This window comes from Phaenicophaeus curvirostris, chromosome 8, assembly GCF_032191515.1.
Source record: "Phaenicophaeus curvirostris isolate KB17595 chromosome 8, BPBGC_Pcur_1.0, whole genome shotgun sequence".
NCBI lineage: Eukaryota > Metazoa > Chordata > Aves > Cuculiformes > Cuculidae > Phaenicophaeus > Phaenicophaeus curvirostris.
In genome coordinates, this window is record NC_091399.1 from 22,104,662 (window position 1) to 22,119,622 (window position 14,961).

Consider the following 14,961-nt stretch of genomic DNA (forward strand, 5'->3'; position numbering starts at 1 on the left):
CACAGATAAAAGGCATGGTATGAAAACATTTTGCAGAGGACAATGAAGGGAAGATTAGCATAATCTTTTGCCGTATCCTCAGTAAGCTATCCATGAGTGAGCTGCTTTTTTCTCATTCCTTTTGCTCTAATGTCTGGATTTAAGGAATGGCAATGTAAGAATAGGCTTTGTCCTTGAAGCCTGACAGTTGTGTTTTCCCGCCTTCATGTGATCATCCTTGTTGCTGGTATACTGCTCTTCTGGTAATCAGACAATGGAGAGAAAATGAAGTGTCAGTTCATTGACAGAACCTTATCCCAGCTATGTTTTTTCTTAATCCAGACTCATCGGTGCTCTTGCACTCTCCGTATTTCCTCATTTCTTCTGAATCAATAGGGCAAAATCTCTTATGTAATTGTTTGAGATGAAAGTAAAAGCAAACAACGCAGGAAAAATCCTAAAAATAGCTCTGTGCAGCCTAGAAGTGACATAATTGTATAATTCCTCTCTGCTGGGGAGGAGAGCGTCTGTGGTGGGTGCTGGTTTAGCATGGTAAATTGAGCATGCTTTAACACACACCTCGGCCAAAATGGCTCTTTGGATGCACGATGTTTAGTTTCAGCGCGGGGGCTTAGCCATATTCACGCTACAGTTTAGCGTGGTGATCTCTAGGGCTGGCGCAGTGGCTAATACTCAAGTTTGTTAGCCACTTTGATCCTGAGTGCCCTGTTTTAAGTTTTGCTACTACTGGTTAAGCCAGTGTTTTGTTACCGCAGGGATAACTCAAGGATTCGGAGTGTTGGGAGGCGCTATCCCCAAGATCAAAATATAAAAATAGGTCTGAGGTCAGGGAACTGTACAGACCCCCAGAAGCTTTTCAGTTTTACAGCTGGAGATAGTCTCTTAAGTATATATAAATCGTCATTAGGATTCTGACAAAGAAGTGCACGATGGGATTGCTGCAGGGCAGGCTCTTTGAATCTTATTCCTGATAAAAACCACTTCTGGCTGGCTGACAGGAGACAAGGCAAGTTCAAGGAAGGCATTAAAAACATCTTAAATCTATTGATGGCAGCAGAAGTGTTGGGATGAATAGTTTGGGATTAGGACGAAGACTTCTGAGTGCAGTCAGGGCAGAGAATTCGGGGCCAGTTGGCAATTCTAAAGGAAAATATGTTTCTGAATATGGTCAGATTCAAAGAATAATTCACAAGATCACTGTGAAACTTTCTAAGAGAGAATAGTTGATTTTTTTTTTTCCTTCTTTCTTCCCCAACCTCCCTCATCCCCTGAGTAAAGCCTCTGTCTGATTGAAATGCTACTCAAGCTGGAGGCAGGGTGCCCATCAAAGAGCGCCCCAGCAAAGGCACCGCTGGGCAGCAGGCGCTGGCTGCGGAGCGAGGGCAGGAGCAGCTTTAGGGGCAGTGATGGGCCTCTTGGCCACACCGGGAGCAGCAACAGCCAGGCCCGGCATCAGGGACTCCCCACAGCTCCTCCTTTTTGACAAAGGGACAGTGTCTTTCTTCTGCCCCACTTGCCCTGAGCAGCCTGCGGTGATGGAGGACAAGGTGCCTTTACATCCTTGGGGCCAAAATTTCCTTGTCACCAGACTAATGGCTGCACAGTCAAGAGTGGCATTTGGTTTCCCAGTTTATTCCTTCTCCAGGGTAATGTGAATGTAGAGAGTTTTGCACTAGAAGCCCAGTGATGTCTAACCCCTGAATCAGTAATTTCCATGTACCTCTAGACGTCTCAGTCAAAGAGAGCATCTGTCAGTGTAGTGTTGCTCACTTATGTTTGGATTTTGCATTTATTTCAGAGAACTGGGTTGGTTAGAGTACCATATGGGCCACAGGTCTTGATGTGTAAACCTCTGCTGCCTTTGGACCTCCTGGAAATACTTATCTCTGCACCCAGGCATGCACTGAACCATTGGAGTATTGGCAGTGTGGCTGTCACAGCGTGGGCTGCCGTAGCTCCTTCTGGCAGGATGGAGCAAAATTCTGGTGGAAAGGCTTTTCCTTGTAATAGAAATTGTGTTGGTATTCTTCCTAATTGATGCCCAGTGGAGCAGTGACAGCAAAACCCCATGCTTGGTGGGAGAGAAAGACTGGACCTGTTAGTAGCTGGGTTTACTTGTCGTGGAGCATGGGATAGAACCTCTTGGTACAGTCCAGAGCCATTTGATTTGAGACACCAGTAGGTTATTCCCCCTTGGGACCTTAGGGGTAACATTTGTTTTCCTGTGCTGTGTGGATGGTGCATCAATCTGACTGATGCTCGTGCTGTACTGAGCACAAATGAAAGAAGAGTTAGTCGAGAGGGTGACAAAAAGGCTTAGTGGTCAGAGCTGTCCTATGTTCTGTGCTAGCATGGAAAGCAGTTATCAGCCTTTTCTTAAAGGGAGAAAAATAAATTGCAGCTTTTCTATCCAACCTAGAAATCTGCCCCAACCTAATGCAAGCAGACAGGTTCAGTGCTACCTAAAATTATTTTGCCTCGTCAGTGAACTGTGGTGTTTGCCTGTTCATAAATACTATGGACACCTTATTGTCTGCTCCGCTGCCATCTGACACACAAAATTGAATCAAATACTCACTATATCCACGTTGTTGTCAGATATCAGATACAAAAATAAGCCTGCTTCCCTTTGTGTTTTAGCTATCATGTTCGGTTATGTCAGGCTCTGGGATCAGAGTGCGTTTGGCTGGGTCTCTCTGGAAGGAACCCAAGTGATCTGCAATTTACGCTGATTTGAGCGAGGCAGCAGTTGGTGGACAGCAGGTAATTGAAAGTTTGCATGGCATTACACCTAGCTGGCAGCATAGTGCATTTGCATAATTGCTTAAACCATCAATGAGACTAGTTACATTTAATTACATCTTATGTACAGGGGACACACAACAATATTTGAGCGTATCTGAGACAGCGTTAACTGAGGTACCAAAAACCTGGACCTGTGGAGAAACAGGAATCGGCTTATGAGAAAGCTTGTTATAAATTGGCTAAATCATAATTATTTTCTTCTTTCAAAAGTACTTCATAATAAGATATCCTTAAAGCACGGGGAGCAAGAACCATTCATCCTTCCCTTGAGTGCGTTGCACAGGAGTGAAGATTTGTGTAGAGAACAGGTGTGGCAGAGCAAAGACAACCCCCAACTTCCTTGAGTGCTACAGAGAAAGCCGGCTGCGGTTTTAGCAGAGCCGGCACAAGAACCTCTTAGTCATTTAGGATGGAAGAATTTAGAATAGGCATACAGGCCAGGAAGCCAAATCGCACGACAGGGTTATTGGAATGCCTTCCCTTTTTAAGAATGCTTTGCAGTACACAGCATTTGCACTTCCACCCTCTCCTGGGAGATTGCTCTTCATAAGGTCCCTATGGCCAAACAGCACCCGGAACCCTCCATTCCTGTGCTCAGAGGTCTCTCTGGAGCCTTCTCTTCTCCAGGCTGCACAACCCCAACTCTCTCAGCCTGTCCTTGTATGGGAGATGCTCCAGCCCTTGGATCATCTCCTCCTCTGGACCCGTTCCAACAGTTCCATGGCGTCTGTGAAACTGCTGCTTTATTCAAATCAAACCTCTTTGTGTGAAGAAAGACTTGTCCTCTTGGAGAACTGTCATTTATCCAATTAGGTGCAGACACATTGTTACACGACTGAGGCAAATGATTACTCCTCAAAAAACCACCCAGGGAAACAAGCTGTTCACAAGCTCTCTGTAGGCTCACCTGCAGCACACAGAGAAAATTGATGGAGTTCAATGGGATTATGGGGAATATGAGGAGCTAAACACGTGTCTGAGTGTTGTCAGGATCAGGGCTGATGCACACATCCACCACCGTCAGGAGCAGCTCGTAAATTATTAATGATCAGAAAAATTGCCTAAATTAATTGGGTAATTTATTTGTAATGAATACTTCGAGCATCTCTATTCCTGAATGTCTTTCTGCCCTTGAATAAAGCAGCTCGGTAGTGCTGCCTGCCTCTTGTTTCGAATGTAGTTAAAGCTTCAATTAGGCTTGCCTACACTGAAACTTGACATACTGGTTTCTTTCACGTATTTGTACAGACAGAGCAGCAAGTCTGTATTTGGGTTGTATTTTTGCAAGGTTTGAAGTCTTGTTCAAAGATCTTGAAAAATTGAATGACTGAGGACATAGACTGGAATTCTGCCCTTCAGTTTATGTGCAAAATCAAAAACATGCAAAGTTTGGTAGTATCTGAGCTTCATCTGATAAGGCATACATTAAAGTATAAAAAGAAAGCCCAGAAATAGGAGACTTGTCAGTTTGAATGTTAGTTAAATAAGTACATAAGATAAACAGTTCAGTGAGGGTTATGTAGCTGAATTTTCAATCAGGATGCACAAAAGGCTGTTACAACAGCATCTTCCATTACCAAAGGCATGTAGGATTTGTTGCCCAGAGTAGCACGCAAGGCGTACTTTGCAGAAAAAAATCTACCACCTTTGGCAAAGCTTCCCTTTTAATTTAAATATTATTAACCAACTCAGAGCACCAGAAATCCCCCTCACCCCACGTTCTTCAAAACCCAATATCCAGCAGTTTTTGACTGTTTCCCACTTAATTAAGGCTGAAAGGCCTTTCTTTCAAAACTATTCATACCTGCAAACAGGTAATACTCACTACTAAAGATAAAGCTAGTTAAATGCATCCCTCGGTTTTGTTGTAAACTTAAAAGAAATGACAGTTGTCATTCTGTTAAATAGAATGAGATTAATAGCTGCAAGGTTTTGCAAATCAACCTTTTAATTTCCATGTGGGACAATGCATTTATTTTAAACAATTTTGCTCCATTATAGCATGAGCTTTGAAACAATTGGCCCAGAAATTCAAGATGAATTTACCTTTTTAAAAAAAAAGGAAAGAAGCATTTGATAATTAAGTGGAGCAAAGTTGTCCCTGCTTGTGTTTGTGTTGAAGAGAGCTGCTTTTGCTTCTGGAAGAAGGTGTATCAGGGACACAGGAGACAAGCAAGAGCCGAACACCTTAGCTTCTCATGCCACTGTTTGAGGGTAAGTTAGTGACTGCTGCAGAAAATCACCGTCTAGAGTGAGACGGGGTAAAGGCGGGTCTGGAACAGGCTTAAATGGGGTCTGGGAGGGAGAAGAGTTGGCTGTGGGCAACAGAGAAGGCGAACAGGGGGAACAAGTTGTAATGCACCAGTGCAAACACTTGCATTGGAGCGTTAGGGATGGGGGCAGAGCGATGCAGAGAATTGCTGGAGATACTGGATATGGAAACTAAATACTTGTGTGTCTGGGGGGAATCTGAACACCCTGGGTTTTGCATAGGCATCTTCTGATCTTCTCTTGGGCAGTCTTCACTTTTGCTTCTCAAGTACGGCCCTGGAAGGAGCTGATAAGCCAGGACAAGAGCTACAGGCAGCTTGGTATCCAAGTGCAGTGAGAGAGCTGTGTGTAATCCCGGCCAGCCAGCTGCAGCTCTGCTACCTTCTAGGGTGACATGGGCCCAACTGTCCAGCTCACAGCATTGTCACACGAGGTGTGAAAAGGGGGAGCACGGCCTGCTGCTTTCTCTTCCAAAAAATGGCACATAATGCCAAAGGATAGCAGGGAACAGCAGTGAATGCAGGAGATGTGATGTGCTGAATGGCCAGAGCTTAGAGGTGGGGGGGGTGCATCTACACGGAGGTCACCAGTGAAGTCCCCTCTGTGGTTGTAGCTCTGCTCTGTGGAACGTTAAGGTCTGTTTTGAATGTGATACGTAATCTCAGCTACAAACATAACTTATCAGAAATTATAAGGTTCCTTTAAGGTTTTTAGTGCCGTCCATGAATTATTGTCTCAAGTTTCCATTGCTAGAGAAGACTCCCTATTTTTATCTACAGACATTGCATATTAAATTTAAGCATGACTGTTTATTCTGTTTTTTTCACATGTGTAATTTGTCTGAATTGTGCAGGTACAATTTTTTTTTGCATTTGTTCTTTGGTGTTAATGCATTTTTTTGTAGAATATGTGTAAATAGATATGAGCAAACTGTGTAAAAGTTATTCAGCTACCCAGTGAACCATGTAATCTGTTGATTCATAGAGACAACAGATAATAGAGTGAGATATTTGCTTTACACTGTCTGTGTAGTATCTAGGCACAGAGTCAATTTGTGTCCTGTCGGGGCATGTTGCACCACACTATATTATCACTTTGAGGGCAGGCAATTTGGGTAATGAATATATGTGCTGGGTGGGGGTGGAGGATTTATCCAATATCTACAAAGTGGAAATGTTGAACCAAGGTTTTGGCTTGGTTAATTCAAAGCACTATCATCACAGACAAGCTCTTTTGCTATCTTGAAAACAATATTATTAATTAGCTTCTCTCTTCCCTGTTATCATACCATAAAAAAGGGAACAGTGCACTAAGCGCTGACATTCTCTTTGTACAGCAGGTAGGAGTAAAAATGCCATCACTTTGGGAAAACATGAAAATTAAATGGAAGTAAATGAGCGTTTTGAGAGCAGTTGAAGTTGGTTGATGCAAAGAACCACCGGACCAGGCTGTTCCTACAGCAGCCCCTCACTGCACTGCCGTTCTTGCCTCTCCTAACAGCCCTGGGTGGAACGCTGGGCGCGCGCGGGAGGCGCAGAATAACATCCGACAGGCCACCCTCTGTCCATTGAATCAGTGAGACGTTCCAGAACTGAACTGCTTCCTCCCCTCCAAATATCTTCCCTGGGTTATGCTGTTGGTATGCTGTGCAGTGCAGGAGAACGTGGGCCTAGGTGTTATGTCAGGTATCAGGATGGGCTCAGCTGTGTTACTGCAGGTCTCTGCCCTGGATAATTTACCCTTTTGGTACAGATGGAGCGTGTTAAAGCAGTTCCATTTCTTCTCCCTGGTGCTGGTACAACTGAGCATGGTTGAAGATGGCTCAAGTATTGCTGTGCAGTCAGGGTAACAGATGAACCTCATGGTTAAACATATAGGCAACCTAAATAAACCCACCAGAGTGCATCCTATGTTATCACAGAATCATTTAGGTTGGAAAAGACCTTTAGGATCATTGAGTCTAACCATAAATGTCACACTGCAAAGTCCACCACTGAGCCATGTCCCTAATGCGAGCCCCTATAATGTATCAAGCTGAAATTAGCCCATCCGTACCATCTTCCTCGTCCTCTGATCCTGCCGTCATCACCTGAAGTCACTGCTGAGGTTTGAAGCCTGTGGAGGGGAGTGGGGAGGAGCTGTGCACCCACACTGCGGGTGACTGTCACGTCAAGGAGCTCTCCACACATCAGATATGAAGCCAAACAGCAAAGGCTAACCGATGGGAAAGCTGGGTGAAACAAAACAAAGTCTTCTTTCTTTTCTCACTGATGGTTGGTGATTTGTCCGTAAGCAATCATTTCACTCGAAGATGTGCTCAGGCCTGCTTCTGACATCTTAGCTTCATCCAGGCAAAGCTCCTCTTGAGTTAGAGCTCCTTCCACCACACACACCCACAGCCTTCTTCGGGATCAAAATGGTACTTTTCAGTAAGGCTGGCCCTGTGCCCCACCCAGAGAGCTGCCCCCAAGCATCCCCGCGGGCAGCTGGCTGAGCTGGCGCTCCTCTCCTTCCACACACGAGGTGCTGCAGCCACCCCGGCCATGCAGGACAGTCGCTGTCACCGAGAAAGGAGGCAACGTGCTAAGAGTGAGGCTCAGTCACGATTCCTGCAGAGGTACAGGACAAGTGGTTTTTTTTTCTCTAATTAGTTCTATTTATTGTCTATGCTGAGGAGCTCTGGTGAAGGAAAAGGTCAGCATTGTGATATGCATTGTACAAACACAACAAAACCCAGCCGGTATCTGTGCGGGGGCCAATTAGTGTCTGCGATGCTCAGCAGGAGCTTTTCCCAAGACATCTCTCAGCCATGGGTGCCAGGTGAATTCAGCTTCTTTGTACGCCTTAGACTAGAAGGCGTCTTGGAACAGAGCATACGGGGAGGTGGCTTTTGATTGCATTAGAAACATTAACTCCCAATTTCTGTCTGCTTATACAGCACATTTCCTAGCAGTGCTAGTTACTGCTGAAACGTCTCTGAGGATACAGCTGGTAGGTGCATTTGTTCTCAGCTCTTGGAAATTTGTTGCAAGCTGAGAATGTACCTCCAGCTCCAAGGATGATGAGGAAACTCGCTGCTCATCCATCAGCCACACAGCTTAATGCAGGCAGGGGCAGAGCGAGGTTTTGGGGGGTCAGTATCGCCTCCCTGACTGGAACCAGCCTTCTTCTGTTCAGCAGCTCCAGTGGATGTTTGAACCCAGCTTGAGCAGTTGTGTCAAGGTTTTCATTTAGGCCAGAAAATGATCCCTGAGTTGTTGCTTGGGGTGGAGGAGATGTGTTCAGGCCTGGTGCATGTCGTAAATAAAATGGACCAGGGAAAATGTGTCTTGCTTAGGTTCTCTTGAAAGCAAAAGGTAGCCTTGAAGGCCCATATAACCCAGTTTTAATTGCACCTTTAGTGCTGGGGTGACTCTGGAAGGCCTTCCTCTGTTGGGGGTCAGGACAGAACCCACAGTACTCCCAGCATCCTGGCTGGGAAGGTGCTGCTGCCTTGGCTTAGCTCTACCAGAAAAGCTCAGCAGCCTGGTGACGTCCCTGCCATCCCAGCGCACAGATCTCCTGTGGGTGGTGTACACAGCATCACTCTGAAAGAGAAGTTAGAAAACATCCTGGGTATTGTGTACCATAAAAATTTCAGTTTATCTTGCATCTATTTTTAATGGCAGCCACTTTCCAACTTTCTTTTGTTCAATACAGACAGCAAACTTGTTCTTGAAGTAAATACTGTTTTAATCTTCTGTTTTTTTTCCCCTTTATTTCATTTCAGTTTAGTTCAGTTTAGAGCTTCTGCCTGAGCAGCCAGGGAATATATATAATAGGGCATGAATACATTCTTATAAGTATTAGAACAAGTATGGAAACACAGAGCCCTTGGTGACCTTGCTAGTCCTCTGCTGATCACTTGTGTTTGTTGTTGTAGGAAGGCAAACATAAGTATAGAAGTGTTATTGAACAGAAAACCCTTCAAAAATTTCAGCAGCCCTTTGTATTCGAGTCGCGGAGCCATGGGGGGCCGCCCTGCTCAGAAAGCATACTTATGCGAGTATTAAGAACTGGCTGAGATAAGAAGTGAAGCTTAAGAGACCTTCATCATTAGCTGCTAGTGGTGGAGATTAGTGATCCTACTACAGGATTACAGATGGAAAGAGTGCTAGTGTTGGTTAATTGTTCATTAATGCTTGTAAAATAAGGTAGCAGTGGTAAAACTTGCTATTGTCCGCTCTCTCAAAGTAAAACAAAATTGGATCTGCTTGTCAATAGCTGTATTGATGTTAACGGGAACACGTTTAACAGATCATTTTACAGTGTAAACTGCTATCCAGCTCTTTCAACATTTAATTAGACACCATTATCCTAATAAGAAATAATTTATGTCTTAAATAATCTGTTCTCTACACACGAACATTTTATCTTTTTAATTAGCAATGCTGTCACTAGGGTGCTTTTAATATTTCAGAGTTTGCATACAAATCTCAGGTGGAACATTACCTCCCCATAGCCTCGTGGATTTATTTTATTTGCCGTACCTTTAGAGTTGCTGTACTTGCCCAGCAGTGCTTTTCTGCGCCGTCAGCGAGTGGCAGGCGCGATGCCCGGAGCAGCGTCCCCCTCTCTGCTGCAGCCAGGGTTATATAGACTTCTGCTGGCAAAAACTGGGGAGCAGAGAGCTGGCAGCAGGATGCGCTTCGAGGAGAAGAAGCTGGGGTTTTGGCTCTGTGTCTCCTGAGGGGCTGCCGTGCTGTGTGGGGCAGGGCCATGCTTGTCCTCGGCGTCGGTGGGATGCTCAGTCTGGGCTTGGTGAGCTTAAAGGTCTTTTCCAGCCTCAATGATTCTAGGTGTGTAGAGGATTAGTGTTCTCACAAAAAATTATTCCACAGCAAGAAATTTCAGCTGTCCAGGAAGTAAAAGTATGTGTTTTAAAGGCACTGGAAAACCCTGCGCCTTCCAGGTTACTCCCCTGTAGGTGCTTGAGCATGAGAATTAAAGGCTCTGGGTCCTCACAGGGGATGAACCCAGGGAGATTTAATCACACCCTCACTAGGTTTTCCTCGGTGTGTCTTGGTCAAGGATAACGGTACCAGCATCACTGAGGTGATTTGCTCTGCCCTGATCCTTTGTCCTGTGGCAGCAGCTGGAGGAGCCCGAGGGGCACTTCAGCCCGTGCCAGAGCCGCTGGCCCTGTGGGGCTGTTGCAGCTTCCAGGCTCCGACAGGGCACGGAGGAGCCCGGCCGGGCTCTAACACGGGCAGCAGGAGCCGCGTGTGCAGGGTGAGAAGTTGCCACTCTCTGATAACCGGCCTGAGAGGAGCTGTGTGTGTGGAGGAGCAAATGCAAACCCTTCTGCCGAGTGCTACTAACCTATCAGCCCCGATCCACCACCAGCCCATGGCAGAGACCTCACAAACCACCACATCGGGGCTCCAGGGAACGGGCCAGTTACGGCTTCCCCTTGCTCATCACTGCAGCCTGGTCTGCCGAGCAATCGAGCAGGGGCTCCTCCAGACCAATGAGTTGCCCCATGGAGAGATTTGAAAGCAACAGCGTCTCTGTCAGTTGATAAGAAGTGATACTGCTGGTTAATTGCCTCAAAAGTGTTAACCAACAGCTCATTAGTCCCAAAGACACAAACTTGATAACCCTTTTTGTGTGGCATGGAATGAGAAGTGAATAAATAATTGCATGCTGAGACCTGCCACTGAGAGATGTAAGATGTTGATTTAAGATAAAGAAAAACAAAGCCCGACTGAAATCTCTAGGAAGATGAGAAAGATACAAGTCACAACCTCAGTCTGCAATACAAACTCCAGCCCAGCTTTTCTGTAATGACTTTTGTGATAGGAGTAACAAATAATAGCCAAGTTGTCTGCGCTGAGAGTTAACCCCAGTCCAGAAACAAAACCGTCCTGCTCTTCATTTAGTAACTAAGAACAATACCATGGAGAGGGTGAGAGGGAGATTGTATCGAATGCTGAAGCTTTCTTTATTGCCCATTGACTGCTCCTCTCCTACGCTTACGGGCACTTCTTCAATCACTGCAGCTATAAATTACCTTTTTAGCAAACTGCCCTCGGTCCGGGTTGGGCAGGACCTCTGGGCCTGGCAGTAACTGCTCAGCGCAGGCCATTCCACAGCAGTACGACAGGCAGAGGGAAATAAAGAAATCATTGCTGTGCCTTTGTTACGCTGATGGAAAGCTATGGATTTGGAGTACATCCCTCTGGTTCCTCTAGTGATATTAAGGGATGTGTACATAGGATGCGCCACTGTGTGGTAGCTGCTGCTTAAAATCTAAGCATGAGCTGCTGGACAAACAGATAATTTAAGGAGAGAAGAGTGCTATGTGGAGGTGTCCTGCTTGGGGACACAGCAAGGTGCTTTGATTTGAATTTAAAGTGTACATTAAGGTGTCCGTATATACAAGCAGTGGGGCTACAGCCCTTGTGTGCAAGCATTGGGATTGCAAATGATTAGAAGGGGAAAAAAGGTTCCTTCCTGATAGGAATTCTCCAAAGATCTGTGGTTACCATGTAAATGAGGCACTAGAATAACTGTGTGGGACGCTGGTAGAGATCTCCAGAAAGAAACTCACGGTCTGTACTGAAATAAGTGAACAATGAAGCCCCTCTGTGGCTACAGGAGATGGGAGCATCTGAAGAGGGGTCTTGCCATTCACTCTACCTCATTACAGGTACCTGACTGCGTCTCAGTGCAGCGGCTCATTAGTAAGAGAAGACTCTGACGTTAGTTCAGATGTTGATCGACATACCTGGCGGTGTGAAGTCTGGATTGTGCTGTCAGATGGAGCTTTATCAGCTGCAGTGCAGCCTGGTGGTTTATCGTGGAGCGTTGCTTTAGGAAGAGCGTGTTAAACTGTTTGCCAGGAGGTTCGACACCCACCCAGCCGTTGTCTCATAGCCTAGATTGCTGTGGCTTCCTACAATCTCATAAGAGTCCAGGTGAAAAGATTGTGAAAAAGTGTCAGCACAACTCTCTGGCGGGGTTAATGTATCACAGTTATTATCTGCTCTTTTGACCTAATGCCAGATGACAGAAGGGAAAAACCTTGCCTGTCTCAGTTCTCCATCAGAGCATTAATGCAATTTGCAATTGTTCTGCATTAAAAGCCTATCAAGCACGACGTGGCCTTCCGGGACTCGGCGTGCTCTGGATCGCCCTGCCCGCACGCATCTCTGCTTCCACCGCCTCTAACCGCAGCCTCCATGGCAGCTCAGGAGGAACACGCCAACCGTCTTCGTGCAATCTTTTCCTCAGCGAGATCTTTTTCCAGCTCACCCGTTCTAAGCAGCCGATGGTTTCCTGTGACCTCCTGGACCTACGCTTCAGTTTCTTGTATGCTACGATCCGGCTCCCTCTTCTTGCCTTGTTACGAGCCGGCGCGTGATGGATGAGCCCTTAGCATGCCTTGAGGTGCAGCAGGAGCAGCGGAGGAGGTACAGGCAGCGCAGCGACTTCAGCAAATTAGCAGCAACAGCAGGCTCTGTTGTGGCAGTTCTGTTGAATGCCATCATTTTAACTGTTCACTATGGAATAGCTCTTAAATGGCATTTATATTTAAGTCAGTTTATTATATTATTCCAGCCATGCAAAGCTGTAGCGCAAATTTACCAGCTCAGGCACAAAATCTATTCACCCACCCTTTTCTGAGATGATGGTAATGGACCCCCCTCCCTTTTCCCTCCTTCCTCCCTCAAATGATTGTATTTTGCTTGCCCATCAAAACAAATCACTCATCTTGGGTGAATAAAATTTTGCAAGGCTGCACTATGCAGGATGACACAGTTGGATGAGGATTTTTACATTTTTTTTGCCACCGCTCTGCAGATTTCAAGCCTCTTGCTTAATTTCTGTAGGCAAACCATCTTCTGGATTTCTGACACTTGTCACTTTGTTTTAACTGACAATATAAGACCATTTTCCTTCTACAGCAAAGACTTTTGATGTTCTTTTCTGATTATTTCTTAAATTAAAAAAAAAGTAAATAGAAAAGTTACAGCTTAGACAGAGATTTTCTTTGCGTGCCCCTGAAGTCCTTCCTCAGGTTTTTGCATTCCAGGGTCACTTTAACCAAAGAAAGTGGTTCCAAGTGGTGTATCGAGGGGGTGTTAGTAGACAGAGCAGGGTGGCCAGCACAGGGCACTGAGAGGTTCCAAAGGACAAGATCAGTTTGGTGGCAGCTGGTGGCTCCCTGGGCTGCCGAGTACCTCAATACCAACACAAAATTCTCAACCATCACTCTCTTGCCAGCGCCGTGTGTTGACACGTGAGGGGATGTGGAGGGGGGTCTTCTCCCCTGCCTTGGTTCACAAGGAGCAGCATGAAACCTGAATTACTGCCACCGTTTCTGGGTGTCCTGTGAGCAGGCTGCCCTGCAGGAGATGTTCTTCTGCCCTTTGTGAAGCAGCTTACCACAACAAATCTTCTTCCGACGTACACCCTAAACTGGGGACTCAGCTGTGTGTTCTGCAAACGTGTTGTTTTGGGCACTTTTTCTGCTTCCTTTCTACTCAAAAATCAATAAAACACTTGCAAAGCAGCTCCTTTCTCCACCCCTTTACCACCTGCGTCGGCAGAGGAGCTAAAAATCAAAAAATAAGTAATCAGTTATTTTAAGCCGAAGCTTGAAAGGACATTAATTCAGTGGGATAAACTGCAGTTAAGAAACTTTTATCAAGCAAGCCAGGTTAGGTGGTTAAAAGAAAGAAAGAAAAAAACCCTAAAAAAACCATAGAGTAGGTAGCAGTTTATGTGTCAAGAAAACTGAGCGAAATTTTGACACTCTGATGTCTAGCAGATAGCACTTAAATCATTTTTCTCCAAACTTCAGTCATAAAACTTCAAAGTGGTTTAGCCATAATACAAATTTTTAGACTAAGAAGCAGTGTTTGAAGTTATTTTATAGGATTTTGCTGTAAGGGCTCCCATTGATTTGTAGTAAGATAAAAGAAGAAAACTTTATTTTCGAAGCTTTGTCGGAAAAAGCTTAGCTTCCATTGGCCGTTCTGCCAATATGCCTGGAGGGGATGATGATGTCGACACGGATATTATATGCCTATACGAACTGAACTGAGTTTACACCTCCTGCTGTTTGTGTTATGGTTAAAATCTGTCACAAAACTGGCAGTGATTTATTAAATGTTTAATGAAGTGAGACAAAAACTTCAAGAACTACAAACAGAAAAGTAGAACATCACATTAAAGTATAATAATATAGGTTACATTTCTGATTTTCCCCGTATTTCTTTTGCTAAAAATGGGAAAAACACAATTACAAATCAAGGCAGTATCAAAAGATGCAGGGGTGTCACAGATCAGCCTACCAAAGGTTGGGATTCGCTCGCTCACTTTTTTCTTTCTAAACAGAGGAATGAAAAAAATAATATGAAATGAGGGTGATATAATATAAAATGATGAGGATGGGGAGGCCCTGGCCCAGGTTGCCCAGAGCAGGGGTGGCTGCCCCATCCCTGGAGGGGTTCAAGGCCAGGCTGGATGTTGATTTGAGCAACCTCATCCAGTGGGAGGTGTCCCTGCCCATGGCAGGGATCGAACTGGATGGGCTTTGAGGTCCCTTCCAAACCATTCTATGAAATAACAGTACACTCGCAAAAAACCCCACCATCCAACCCCAAGAAAAACCCAATCCAATGTTATAGAGTATCAGGTCTCAGCCACAGGAAATGTTCCCTATTGAGTTTCTAGAAGAGCAATATCAACCATGACTCAGTGTTACCACACTCCTACTGAACATCCCTGTTAGAAAAAAAACACTTTCATGTTTAAATATTTTCCTAATAAAGAGATTTTAATTTTAGCTAATGAATCTAACCAGACTTATTAGCTACGTTAAAATTAATTCCTTAA